Source organism: Thamnophis sirtalis, unplaced genomic scaffold, assembly GCF_051295495.1.
Source record: "Thamnophis sirtalis isolate CommonGarterSnake01/CBP01778 unplaced genomic scaffold, rThaSir2_p1.2 scaffold_1, whole genome shotgun sequence".
NCBI classification, from domain to species: domain Eukaryota; kingdom Metazoa; phylum Chordata; class Lepidosauria; order Squamata; family Natricidae; genus Thamnophis; species Thamnophis sirtalis.
Window position 1 is genome coordinate 180,368,393 of NW_028261381.1, and position 13,511 is coordinate 180,381,903.

The following is a 13,511-nucleotide window of genomic DNA, read 5'->3' on the forward strand; positions in this document are numbered from 1 at the left end:
CACGCCCACCAAGCCAAGGCTTCAAAACCAGTAATTAAAAAAGTTGAATCCCACCACTGAGTTATACCCACAAGACAGGATCCGATATTGGTTCATTGATCCAATTCACCCATTTCAGGCAAAGTCATTCTGGGCAGAATAAAAGGATTGGAAATTATAAGAGCAGAACTAAAACAGAAACAAGATTAACAGATGGAGGTATGTTAATAATAATAGAACCAACTCATGACTTCAACTGCCTATTGGGGTCCTCAAGCCAGCTAGCATAACCAGGTCTGAGGGAACTTCGGAAGGTCAGGAGTGACAAAGCCAACCAATGCAGCTGAGAAAGCAGAAGCATAATATGGTCTACCAGAAACATCATAACTGATCTTGCTACTGCATTTTATACCGGATGAAGTATAGCAATACTCTTCAAGGGCAGACCTATACACAGTGGTGGGATTCAGATGGTTTGGACCAGTTTGGGTGAACCAGTTATTAAATCCTTGGCTGGCCCTGCCCCTTCCTGCAGTTCCCAAATGCCCCGTTTTGACTTCCAGTTAAGTGCAGGGAGGCCTGCTAGGCCCAAAATGGGGTGAAGGGAGCTTGCAGGGAGGCCCCCGTGGCCTGTTTTTGCTCAGGGGGGGGGTCCAGGAGGCCAAGTACTGCCTGTCACACACTCTGGCCATGCCCACCCCCTGTGGCCCACCATGGCCACACCCACCCAGCCAGTCATTGGGACAGAGAAATGGTTGTTAAATTATTTGAATCCCACCACTGCCTATACAGAACACCTTGCAATAATCCAACCAAGAAGGGGCCAGAGAATCCTTCACCCAGGAACGGGTGCAACTAGCACATAAGCAAAGTTGTGACTCCTAAAAGAACTTCTCCTTGATTCTCAAGCAGGAGTTATGAATCCAGGAGCATCTCCAGATTTTGCACAGGATCTGTTTGGGGCATTGCAAACCGCAACTAGTACCATAGATGGAGTAATCCTAGAACCAGAGTCCCACAAAACCCAAATCTTGCTGAGGTTCATCAGAAGCATGTTTTTAAGCATTCAAGCCTCCCAATAGCAGGACAAAATATGCACTTAATTTACCAGAAGCAAAGATGTGCAATTAGATTTCATCACTATATTGAGGATAACTCACCACATGGAGATGGATGAGCTTACTCTGGGGTCTTATGGAGATGTTGAATAGGAAAGGGGACAGCACTGACCTTTGTGGCTCATCACAAAAAATGGTCAATGAACAGTGGAAAGAACTGGGCATGGCTAGTCTAGTGAAGAGAAGGACCAGGCGAGACATGATAGCAGCCTTCCAATATCTCAGGGGCTGCTCCAGAGGGGAGGGAGTTAAGCTATTTTCCAAAGCACCCAAAAGCCAGAAAAGGAATAATAGATGGAAACTGATCAAGGATACATTCAAATTGGAAATAAGGAGAAATTTTCTGGTATTAAGAGCAATCAACCAAAGGAACAGAAGTTGCCTTCAGAGGTTCTGGGAGCTTCATCACAGATTAACAGAGTCAGAAGGGACCTTGTAGGTCATCTAGTCCAACCTCCCACCCAAGCAGGAGGCCCTACACCATTTCTGACAGATGGCAGTTCAATCTCTTTTTGAAAGCTTCCACTGAAAGCAGTGGTGGGGTCTGCAGGAATCATTCCTACCCAGGTGCAGCAAATTCCAGTGGGCTGGATGCGGGTATGAAGGGCCTGGCTTCACAGTACTTCCTTGCTCAGTTTGAGAACTTAATCCAGCCTTCCAGAGTTCACTGTGCTGGGGCAGGAATGATTCCCATGGACTTTACTGCTGCTTGAGCAGGGTGTCAACTTATAAAGCATTTCCATCTCTGTTATCAAGTTGACATTGGAAGAAAGGGGGGAGAGAATTCCACACATACCTTTGGCTAGAGTCGGATCCCAGATTACTACAGCAGCTTGTGAGGCACAAAATTTTACAACCTGCTGCAGCACATCATTGGCAAATGTGATGAGGGAGAAACAGGGGTAAAGTTCTGTCATAATTTAACTGATGTCAGATCTGACTCCACGTGGGTATTGCCGGTGTTCCTAATAAATGACTGGATTTCATTTGAAACTTGGCTCGAGGCTCGTAAGTTAATTAGACATCTTTCGGAAACCTGACACAGGGAGGATGATGCTGAAGAGGAGAAAAACCGTGAGGTTTTGTGCCAGGCGGCTGACCCTGCAGTGGCAACTTGAATGTCCCAACTAAAGTTGTGCTCGCTGTGAATCACCAATGTTGGCTCTGGCAACTTCTATGGAAGGCTTTCTGAGGCCCTTCCACAGCTCCTTTTTGATCTTGCCCACTTTCAGGATAGCAGCCCCCTGAACCATGTACTCCACTGCCTTGACCTGCCAATTCATAGATTCCAACGTAAGGATCTTTTTGCATGGCACTTTCTCTTTCGGCTCCAGCACGGGGGCCGTGGCTGCAGAACTGCTCCAACCAGCCAGCCTAACAAAGCTCAGCTGGCAGCTGTGTACCCACTGGCATCTGAGTGATGCTACGTGGGGCATTGAGTGACTATCAGCCGCATGGCTCTTTGCTGGGGTTCAGCCTGGCAAGGAAGCACACAGCCTCAACTCTTCATTCAGGGAAGTGAGGGCGAGTGGCACGATGGTGGGAGAGAAGATCGCTGCTTGCAAGCAGACAAGCAGAGGTAGCAAGTGTATGCCACGCCATGGGAAAAATGGGTTGTCCTGTTGTCCCACAGAGCCTCCTGCCACTTGAGGGGGGGCAGGAGAATGGTGAGATTCAGAGAAGAGGCCAGGTGGAGCTGTCTGACTAGGGAGGGGGGGATCATACTGCCCAGAAGCTGCCCCCACCACTGCCAGAAGTTTGGGTGCCTTGGCTAAAGCACAGATTTTTGTTATTGTGTGCAGAAAAAGAAAAACAAAAAAGTTTGTGGGACTAAAAGAAAAAACTGGATCAATTCCAACTTTAAGAGATTTAATATTCTAGAGTAACACCAAATTTCTAAGAATTTCCCCTACAAAAAATCTCTTCTCTGCTAAAGTTAATAGAAGTTGCTCCTCTCACAACAAGGTGTTCAGTGTAACACATTGCAAAGTAAATGCATGGTGTGGGTCAGGCAGTCTGCTAAGCCATAGAAACTAAACCAAAGTTAAAATGAAGTGAGTTGAATGTCTTTTCAAAAAGTAACACAAGTTCAGAATGTATGGGGAGACTTGCCTTGTAACAGTTCATAATAATATGTAAGTGTCATGTAGAATAACAACATTGGAATTTAGAAAAATAATCATATTGGAAAGTAGAAAAACAAACACATAAATAAATATTTTTTTTAAAGGATGGGATTTGTAGACCCCAGAAATGATCAAGCTCTCGAATCTTCTTAGAAATACAACATCTGGTTACCTTTCAAAGCATTAGTTTCATCCTTGAAAGGCCTGAATGATCTGTCACAGAGGAACCAACAATTCCATCTTGTCCAAACACTTTTGTCCAAAACTGAAGCCTATGAAGGTTTTCAGGTCATGCTCTTTTCTTGCTGGCCCTGTTTTGCCTAAAGGAGCTTCCCTTCAGAAATTGGATCTGCTCCATGTTCCCCAGGGTATTTATAAATAAATATTCTGGAACACATTTGGTGAACTCTTCCTCTCAATTTTATTAGTTGTCTAATTATTTATACAGTAACTGAAGACTGATTTTTGTTACAAATGAAGAAAGGAAGTGCTATTAAAACTTTCCATATTTTTCCCCCTTGTAGACAGTTGTTTCTTCCACCAAACCCTTGTGCCAAAAAATAGTTCCCTTTCCCATTTTCAGATTCTTTTGAGGGACTCTCATAAACTTCCTCCAACCAGGACTTTCTCAGTATCTTCTCAACCATCTTTGATTGTTCATCAATGTTTATTCCTCAGAGGAGATTGTCCACTATGTCTCTAAATCCATTTGAATGTGTCTTCGTTGTTCCACCCCATTCCCTGACTTTACTGGATGCTCTACATTCGTCCATCTTTTAAGGCCTGAATTGCTCCAGATGGTCACAGGGAACAAAAGTTCTGCAGTTCTCTGACAAGGGCTGCGTGTGAATTGTTCATTAGATTTCTCTTTCAAACACAACTTTCTTGAAGTTTGATATGTGATTATATCACATATGGTCAGACAGTTAGATGACAGAATAGGATAGGATAGGATAGGATAGGATAGGATAGGATAGGATAGGATAGGATAGGATAGGATAGGATAGGATAGGACAGGACAGAGCAGAGCAGAGCAGAGCAGAACAGAACAGAATAGAATAAAATTCTTTATTGGCCAAGTGTGATTGGACACACAAGGAATTTGTCCTTGGTGCACATGCTCTCAGTGTACATCAAAAGACATGAAAAGATACATTCATCAAGAATCATAAGGTGCGGCACTTCATGACAGTCATAGGGTACAAATAAGCAATCAGAAAACAATCAATATGAATATAAACAATAAGGATATAAGCAATAAAGTTACAGTCCTGCAGTCATAAGTGGGAGGAGATGGGTGATAGCAATGATGAGAGGACTAATAGTAATAGTAATGCAGTCTTAGTGAATGGTTTGACAGTGGTGAGGGAATTATTTGTTTAGCAGAGTGATGGTGTTTGGGGAAAAACTTTCCTTGTATCTAAACATGACAGCTAAAGATGCAGATTTTTTTCAAATGTGTGTGTGTGTGTGTGTGTGTGTGTGTGTGTGTGTGTATGTATCAAATCTATGGAGAATTTGTTGCAAATCATTTGAGATTTTAGACAACATACCACTGTCTATATATAAGAGTATGCAGAATTTTGCCTTCCCCAATAACCAATTTCTAGGCATTTCCTTTATTCTTATCTATCAGTTCATTAAACAAGCAACAGGATATCACACAATGGTGTCTTCCTCCCTGAACATGAAAAAGTCGCAATGTATTTTATTTTTTCTCCCCACCCCATCCTTCCTCCCTCTTTTCCAACCAATCATCTTCCTTCTTCACAATATTTGAAAAGGATAAAAAAAATACTACCAACAGTAGAAGACGGAATATATCCATTAATAACTATTTTACATGATCGTGTCTATTAATGATGTTCTCCATTAAGTATAGAGAGAGCAAAAAATGTAGCTCATTTAAACTGCAGAATTAAAAGAACTCTAATAAACATTTGAATGAAAATGTTGGCAGGGAACTTGGCAAAGCCAAGTTGCAAACAAACATGCTTCAAAACAATCCAACATAGTGAAACAAACCCACCATATTTTTAAAGCTACTTTTGATGATAATAGACCTTTAACATCAAATCATATTTCCAAGTTGTTCATGGGGCCTCACTGGGGTGAACGGACATCAATGAAAAATAAAAATGTGGTTGATTAACAAATAGTCTGTGATTATTTACATCACTTCATTTCCAATTATTTAAAGAACTAGCTATCCTCTCATGTCACAACTTTTTTTAGAAATCAGATCAAGTACAAAAATACCCTAAAGTCAAATTAAAATTTTCAAATCTCTGCATAAATCAGAGATTTTTGTGTCTCATGATATTTTCTCTACAATTAAGATGGGGTCTCAGTAGGATAATATAACATTTGGGGAAAAAGATGCAAGCCAAGAGACCAGCCCCAGAAGCCAAGATGGAGAAGATTTCCACAGCTACCATGGACTTCCCTTTGGTGCTCAGGTAGGTGGGGAGGAAGGTGATCCAAACACTGCAAAAGACCAACATACTAAAAGTAATGAACTTGGCTTCGTTAAAACTGTTGGGCAACTTCCTAGCCAGAAAGGCCACCATGAAACTGATAATAGCCAGGAAACCTAGGAAGGCAAGGACAGCATAAAACATTGATGCTAAGCCTTCATTACATTCCAAGATGGCCTCTCCAACCAAGGAGTGGAAGTCCAAGTTGGGAAATGGGGGATAGGTTACCAACCAGATTGCACAAATAATTGCTTGGACCAGGGGACAGACTGAGACAATAGAGTTGGTCAGAGGCTTTCCTAAGAATTTATTTGTCCTATTCCCTGGTTTGGTTGCCATGAAGGCCAAAACTACCATGACAGTTTTTGCCAACACAGAGGAAACTGCAAGGGAAAACAGAATGGCAAAGGAAGTTTGTTGGAAGAGACAGGTGAGCTTCCCGGGTCAACCAATGAAGAGGAAAGAGCAGAGGAAGCAGAGCAGCAGAGACACAAGGAGGATGTAGGTGAGGTCTCGGTTGTTGGCCTTGACAATTGGTGTGTCACGATGTTTAAGGAAAACAACAAGGACTGTAGATGTGGTCACAAAGAGAAAAAGAGTGAGAGAAACTAAAGCGTATCCCAAGTTATCTTGATAGGCAAGGAAGTGGAGCTTCTTGGCAATGCAATGGTTCTTGCTCTCATGGGGATATTTGTCTTCCGGGCAAGGGTCACACTGGACTGCATCTGAAATCAAAAATCTTTGTCTGAACATGATTTCCCCTTCTCTGCAATGACCAACCCACAAAGATAAAGATGGAATGACCCACTGTGCTAACTGTAGTGCATTATAAAGGGCAAACTACACTTCATTCATGATGACCCTGAGATCTATTCAGCTCCAGCTGGTCAATTTGGTGGAGGAAAATAAAAGCTCCCTCCAGTCTTTAGACACTTCCATGATTCCTGTGGCTTTTACTGCGAGACAGATTGCCAACTGTTGTTTACCCCAGTTTCTACTGGAACCCACAGAAGACCGATAGTCCTGTCAGCCAGCAATCCTGCTCATTTGTTTATATGTGTCTCATCTGCTTCACCTTCAGAGATTTTTGTAGGAAAGTTCAGCAAACATAGATAGTGGGGCCTTCGGTTTTCTCCAAAAGTTCTAACAATTTCCTGGCAGATTCATAATACTGAAAGAACAAGCAACTCCCTCCCCACCAAATAATAAAGCTTAAACCCCATATCACACCCCTTCAGGAAAAATGGGTAGTTGGATTTTTTTTTCAATATGATGTGACAGCAGGAATGGGAATTCTGGTAGGGAAACTTAAAATTTTGGCACGAAACTACCCTGCATTAATAGCTGAGAGGTGGGGAAGATGGTCCATGGGGTTAAGAAAGGTCAGAACCATCAACTAAAAGTTCTGCTGAGACCTATGAACAGGTTGATTAAGGCTGATAAAGTTTGATTAGGTTGATTAAGTAGATTAACTAGGTTGATTAAGTTTGACCAAAGTTATTGTGGGTTGTTTCCAAAGCCTTCTGTGGAAACCCTAGAAACTATCAAAAGCTGTTTAAAACTTTCCTATCACTTCTCCTTTTTCAACATGATTATAATTGTTTCTTTTTTCTTAGCAAAGAAAGCTTGTAAGGCAGAAAACTCAGAACAGCAATGCAATTCTTCTGATTTGTAGATTTCTTCCTTTCATCTTGGGATAATATGTCATTGTTGGTTCATTCATTCACTCAGTCCTTCATTTAGGGCTAAGACTGGCTATTCCCCTAAAAGACATGGAAATTTTACCCCCATAATCTTGAAAAGCTGCTGCTAATAATGTACAGAATAAAGAATAACATAGTTGAAAGGGACCTCAGAGGTCTTCTAGTCCAACCCGAACTCAAGCAGAAGACCCTTAAATAAGGCTGAGTTCAATGGGCCACTCTTTACATTGCATCATCTTGATTTGGCTGAACTGATTTGCTCTCTCAGGTTCACCTTCAACCCTCTCCATCCAGCCTTGCCAGACCTCCTCATTCGGCTTTGAGGGACTTCTTGAACAAACTTGCCTGTTTGATTAGATATGGTCCCATCTGGGCAAGAAACACATTCATAGCAGCAAATGGGCCTCCCCTCTGCCACTTTCCTGACCTGTCCTGGAAGGCAGTGCTTCACACATCGGGAGAAAGGCTTTGTCTGGAAGGAGATATTTTAGTGTTGAGAGGTGAGAAACATTCAGCTCGGCTACATGATCTGCATAAAAGTGCCTCCTTCTTGCTCCATTCTGATCACAGTTTCCACCTCAACAGCCCCTTCTCTTCTCTCAGTTTTCCTTAGCCCTGGAAGCAGCGTCTGGTCCCCACCTGGTTGGCCCACACAATGGCATCAGGATCGATGCTGAAACCTTCAGCTGAAGGAGCCTCGGAATTGACCCATCCGACTTTCTCTCGAAGGATCGTCATATTTGCAAAGACGACCCAGTTGAGGATATCAAATCCTTCATATTTCATCCCAGTTTCTGAAAAGGAGACTTCATCCCCAGCAGTGTTGTTAAAAACCATGTTTCTCAAGAAAGTGTTGATCTGAAATTGCAAAACAAGCAAACAAAGAACAAGCTCAAAAAAGGGAAGACAGTTGATATAAAGAGATTGTCAGGGCTGTTTCCTAGGGAAGAAAAATCCTCAGCTCCAGAAATTTAGAGAAAAGTACTTTTATTAGGAACAATCCAAAAGCAAAAAATTCCAGGCAAGCTCTGAGGCAAAGCGCACGAAAACAGCAACTTGAAACAAACTGTACAGTCCAGCCCCCTTGTAGCTAGTCAACCAGAGGGATACTGCATACCAAAGCTAGAAGAAATGACCTTGAAGTGATATGCAAAGTCCAGGCCATAGTTGCAAAGCTGCAATGAAAAATTATCCACTGATCCCTTCCCCCTTTTCTATGGCAGCAAACAGCAGGCTAACTGACAGAAGATTTCTTTTAAAATTGCAATATGTTGAAGGAATATTATTCTGAATGCAGGACATGAAACAGAGATGGGATTAGCCAGCATTTCCTGCATAGGCCTTTAAGAGACAATCTGTTGGGGAAGAGAGTTGATGTCTTGATGGCATGACGTGCAATCTTGGTGCTACGAGATCGCAGTCAAATTCCTGCCACTGGACGGTCCATTTGACCTAAACTGTCCCGCAGAGACAGTGATTGAGAAGGGCACCTCCTGCTGATCTCAGGGACATCACAAAGTCCCTGAAAGATCCAGGAATAGCCCTTTTTTTCGGGTGACAGAATTGCAGCTAATGAAACTGATGAAGTTGGGACCGCTTCAGAATGGGAAGAAAGCAGAAATAGAAAGTGTGTCAAATTGGTGAGGAAATTTTATTATTAGAGGAAGAGACTACCCAAGAATTTTTTTAAAGTTAAGTTAAGATTGAAGACAAAAGACTATAGGTGGTGAGATTGATCTGCACTGAACTTAGTGTGTTATCCAGTTTCTAATTTCTTTTTTTTTCACGGATGGAACTTTTTCAGAGGCTCCCTGTTTTTTAAACTGAATGGATTAATTTTTTTCTTTTTTCACTTTTGCTTATATCTATGGGTTAAAATTCCCCTTCTTTTTTATAATGCCTGACTGGATTGATTGGATTGTTTTTGATCTCAATTTAAGGGTTTTTTCTTTCTTAATCTTGGAATATAAAGAAGAAAATAAGAAGGATTAAAGATGGTTGTAACTACAGGAGGAAAAACAATTACACTGCCACTTAGAGGCTGGAGGCTGGATACATTGTTTTCTTCTTCTTTCTCTTTGATCACTTGAGATTCAAGGTTCTTTCAGCTTGTTTACTGACAGTGATAGTAGGAAGTGCACAAGTTGCTTATACAGGTGCCTTTTGGAAGTTCTATCACTAGCTTTTGGAGAGAAGACAACATTTTGACTTGAAAGATAATAATCTTTTTGAAGTGTATTAAATAGCCTTGAACCCCAAAGTGGCAGTATCTGCAAAATTGAAAGTATAGCCCAGCAGAAAAAAGAAACTGTAACATTGCAAATGACTATGTTTGAAATTCAAAATCATTAGTTGTGACAGAGAGAATTGAAAAGAATTTAGAGAATATGGAATACAAAACTGAAAAATTGGATGGAGGAACTGAGGATGTTTACCAAATGAAGAAAGTGGAGGATAGAGTTCAAAAGATGGAAAGAAAAAAGGAGCAAAGAGATAAGAAAACTGTGGATACTGACAACAAAGTGAGCGTGGTTGGTAATAGCAAGAGCGGAATATGGAAAGGGGAGATGGATGGATTGGAACTCTACCCCAAACTTCAAAGCACAGAAGAAGAAAAGAGAGAAAATTGGCAGGGATAAGGAGAGAAATCTTGATAGACGCACTAGTGATAACCAAAGATAAGCTGAATGGAAAGAGCAGATATTGGGTTTCAAGCTTTTGTGGGATATGAAAGGAACAGCATGTTGCCAAGAGAGGTTTATATAAGATTTATTAAGAAAGTAACTAGAACATTACTGCTGCAAGTGGCAAGAGATATAAGATTGTACTATCACTGGAGGGATACAGGTTGATGCAATGAAAATGTATAATAAAAATTAAGCTAAATTTAGTTTACTAGCTATAGGTAAATAATGATTAATAGTGATAATGACACATATATATATATATCAGTTTGATAATATGAAATTTTATATAAACAATATATGGAGATTATGAGAGGAGGTTTAAAAGCTTTATCTAGAATATATTATAAAGATGTATTGTGATTAGATGATTTTAGGATGATTTAATGGAATGTTATTATGTAATCCTATTCTAGATTTTGAATATTATATATAAAAGGACATAAAAACAATTATAGTCAAATTCAGGTTGAGATATAATAATTGTGATATACATGAATATAGGTGAATTTAAAATATGCAATTTCATATGAAAAGCAGGTGGTGACTATGGAAGAGATGCATGGAAATACTGTAACCAACTGACATATTTTCTACAATTTGTAATGGAAGATGGGTTTTTTATTTTTATTTTTATCTTTGTTTGTCTTTGTTTAAAAACAAATAAAAATTGTTTAAAAAAGCGACAATCTGTTATTTCTTTTACTTTATTATACCCAGCTGCAGAACTAGAGTGGCAAGTGTTTTCTTAGTTGATAGAGAAAATAACGTTTGACAAATAAGGAAAATATATTTCACTTTAAGGTTAAGAAAAACTATTTTCCCATCAAATGAAAGTGTGGAGGGAGCAAAATATACCTATTAAATTTGAGACTTAATTCCATTTAAACTATGACTTGTTGTTACACCAGAATCCCAACTGAAATGGAAGTTGAGACAATGAATGTTCCATTTCTGGAGCGGCTACATCTTCAGCTTCAAGGATTGGACCTAAACTCTACTGTGAAGGGGAAAGAAAAGTGCTTGAAAAAGTAAATTAATAGGAAAACTGCAGAGCCAGGTGACTCCTCTGTAAAATCTCATTGGTTAAGCAGTTAATCCAAGTAATGAATGAGATCCATCAATATTGCATATTCCTGCTTGGAAGTTTCTCTAAGTGTTCTCATTCTTATTTACTTTATTGTTTCCCTTACGAATTGTCTGGAGATTAACGGGGGAAATTTCTGTAAATGTCAAGATATGAGATTTTTGTAAAAAGAGGGTGGGTGAAGTACTTAGACAAGACAGTGGAGATCAAAGGCAAAAGTTCATAAATCCTAAAAGAGTGCAAAGTGAAGAATTTATGTTTCACAGACAAAGAAATAAAGGAATAAAACATAAATTCGACACAAAAATAGTTTGTCATGAAAGTCACTGTCTGTGAAGGCTCCTGGATTGGGACTGAAAGGCAGAAATGGAAGCAATATGTTCTGCCCCATAATTGGGTAGACCAGACAAAGAAACACTTAGTGCAAAGTGAAGGTGACCAAGAGAAGGAAAGATTCCTTGGCCAAAAGGGAAGACCTGAAGATGAGAGTTACCTGCCAGGGATTCATAGAGAGCAGTTGTGGCTTCTTTCTGCCCCTCTTCAATACCCGTCGTGATTCCCATGTATACGCAGCCTGTAATGCGTGTGCCACAGAATAGGCAGCATTGTAGATGCTGTAGCTGAAACCGGTCATCTTTCCATCAAAGACAGAAGCCGGGAGGGTGTCCAGGTTCTCCTGCCCTGTGCAAACCCTTCGGGCACCAGGTGAGGACACACCTGCCTTCAACATATCACAGTCAAATACAACTTCCCACCATTCAGGGAGAAAGACGTTTCCATGAGGTTCGTGTGGATTCAGAGCCCAGAGATAATCTTTGAATCCTGACACTGGGTTTGTGTGGACCGTGAAAGACAAAGCACCATGGAGGGACTTTAATTTCACCCAATCGTAGTGATAGCCAATAGCTGAAAATTCCCATTGGGTGGTCAGGATCCAGACCTTCCCAGAAGAATCCTGGTTCTCATCTTCATAAGTATAGAGGGACACTATAATGCTTTGCAGAGCATTGGAGTCCCCAGAAATAATCACAACCTGAGCATCACTGTTCAAAATGGTCTGAAGCATATATATTTGAGTCCTGTGCAATATATTCAATATTGAGATTACGGGCAAGATCTGTTCCACAAATTGTATGCAAATATCATACTGGGACAGGGTGGCATCAAAAATCTGGATGAAATGGTCACTGCTCTCTGATTTCTGAACAACAATCCCAATCCAGTTCCACTGGAAATACAGAAGGAGTCGGACAATGGCTGCATTCTGCAGGTGATACTGGGGATCGATCTGGTAGAAGGTGGGGAACTGAGTCTTATCCCTCAGAACAGGGTCAGAGAAGCGATACCCTAGCTGAAAGGAGGTTGGGGATGGAGAAAAAGGAAGAAGTTAAACAAGGAAAATAGTATCTGTATTTTTGTTACTATTTAGACAAGTAGGTTATCCTATTCTAGACCTCATCCCCACAACCTTGCTCTTTCATGAGATGTTTTCTGCAGGTCACAGAATTGGCTCTGCAGGTTATTGGAAGTAACCACACAAGGCAGAACATACAACATTACATTTGCATTCCCCCTTTCATCATGTTACATGTACAAGTACCTGAGAAGTCTTGAAACAGCCAAACACAGTTGCCATCTGGTATGAGGTTCTAGAGTTGAGACCCCCAAGGACAGCGAGAAGGCTATCCTGTGTGTCACACTTATAGTTAGGAAACAATTTTCCCCAGCTGGAGAGGAGAGACAGGCTGACGTCTTCAGTCATGCTTGCATACTGGTTCTCTTGGTAGATGCGGAAGCCCAGGGTGATGTTGGGGAGAAGCCGTGGGTCTGTGTTGACCTCCTGAATGGCAAATGCCAAGGCCAGGACGTGTTGGTAGTTCTTGGGAATAGGTCTTTGTTGGAGGATGTGTTGGAGGACAAAAATTAGAGAGGAGCAGAAGGGAGATTTTGGTTAAGAAAGCATTATCAGGATTCTAGGAGTTAATCATAAAACAGATCAATACAATTTATTTTACTGCTGTCAGAAAACAGGGTTGCTGTCAATCAGTTCTCTCCCTCAGTCTGAAGCACCTTTCTATGAGTGGGTGCATAAATTATCATTTACAGCATGAACTCAGTTTAAGTCAGTATTGACTTTTCCAAAATGTATTTCTCACTCCAGTTAAGGAAAGAGGCTGATCATCTTGCTAAAGCTACACACTTTATAATATCCAGCCTTGGAAATCTTTACAGGCTGACAACTTGCATTCTCAGGGACTTATTCCCACCCTTCACCCATCATGTTATCAGAGTCCTTTTCAATTTGGTGGCTTCATAAATCCAATAAATTAGAGTAGA